Here is a 1,709-nt window from a genome sequence, read left to right on the forward strand (position 1 = left end):
TCACTTCCCCATTCCTTGGATATACATCATTAGCAAATCTGGAAACAATTACTGCAAGAATTAGAAATGAGACAATAGTTTGTGAATTTCAAACAAATTTCTAGCTCTCCATTTTGGCAGAACAACTCTGGACCAGCCACTAGAGCTGTCAGGGTGATTTACGATGTTCTTCACCAAGGTGACAGCCACTGGAGAAAAAACTCCATGCGAGAAAAATTCCTTATATTTATTCTACCTAGTTTAATACCCGATGAACCATGTTATAAGAACAATTCTTAAAATAGCCTTAAGGAGAACATCTCTACATTTCCCGAGACATACAATCCATCATTGAAACGCTTGTGGAGAATGTAAGGTAGCTGGTGGTCTTGCTGTGAATTTGACTGTCTTGCAGAGGAGACACTGATTGGAGGCCCGGCAACAAAAACAGCAGCAAATGCACTTTTAATACTAACTGGCATTCTTCTAGTTATTTTCAATTGTTTTATCTTTACAACAGAACTTCTTCATGGGTAATAGTATTATCATGTAGATAATGATTATAAATAAGACGGGAGGATCAACCCCAGGAAGACAAAGCACGACTACTTCCAAAGCCTCTGAATTTGGAGACAGATGTGTACAGGGAAAATGGCCCATCCTCAGTAGGGCTGCCTGTGCTTTGTGCCTTTCTGAAACCTCTAAGCATTGGAGGCCATCATCATCTTCTACCTCCTCAATACAATTCCTATGATGCTTGTTGTATATGGACTTGTATTGCTCTTTAGGGCTATGCTATTTGTGCATCTTTTCTTCTCAACTACATGGTATCTTCAACCTCTTCCATCTCTTCCTCCCAGCATACAAACATACACAAGTCTCTTCAGAGAACAAACCAACCAAACAAAATCATTCCCTTAACTTCCTGTCTGCCGAATTTACTTCTTTATCCTGCTGAGCATCCCACTTCCTGTAGGAGCAGGTTACACTCGTTGTCTCTTCTTGGTTCTCTCAATTCTCTTGGCTTTGAAGGCACCACTTTCTCTTGCTTCTACTCAATGCTCCCTCCTGCTTCTTTTCAACCTTTCTGACTCCTTCATTGGCTTTCCTCTCATCTGTCTTCTCCTTTCCTTGGGTTCTTCTATTAACATTCCCTGGAATTCTTCATTTACTCCAATATCTTAAATACACTAACAGGTCTCAAATACGCATTTCTCACAAGACATATTTCTGAAGTTGAGAATCATGTTTCCAGCAACATGTCAATGACAGAACTTATTTTCTCCCTAAAATATTTTTCTTTATTTACCTTCTTCATTACAGAAACCCTGGGAATTATACTTAAGTCTTTCCTCTCTTTCCTTTACTTCTGTGGGTTGGTTGATTCTACTCCTAACTATTTCTTGAACACACCCAGTTGTTTCCAGTGCACTTCCTGTGTCCTGTTGTTCTCACTACCTTTCCTCTGAATTACCAGAACCCTCTTCATAATGTCTCTTGTGTTCATATTTGCCCATCTTCAATGCAATCCTTACCCAGCCCACATGTCATCTGGGTGGACTCTAAAAACAAAATGACACTTACCAAAGGAAAAAGATCCCTTAATTATGTCATTTTCCTGTTAGAAATCCTCAATGGCACCCCATTGTTTTCAAAGCAAGGTTTCAATTCTTTGCACAAAGCCAAGGCACTTTTTAATCTAACTCTTGTTTGCCTTCCCAATCGAATCT

Source organism: Propithecus coquereli, unplaced genomic scaffold (genome assembly GCF_000956105.1).
Source record: "Propithecus coquereli isolate 6110/MARCELLA unplaced genomic scaffold, Pcoq_1.0 Scaffold37, whole genome shotgun sequence".
Classification (NCBI taxonomy): Eukaryota; Metazoa; Chordata; class Mammalia; order Primates; family Indriidae; genus Propithecus; species Propithecus coquereli.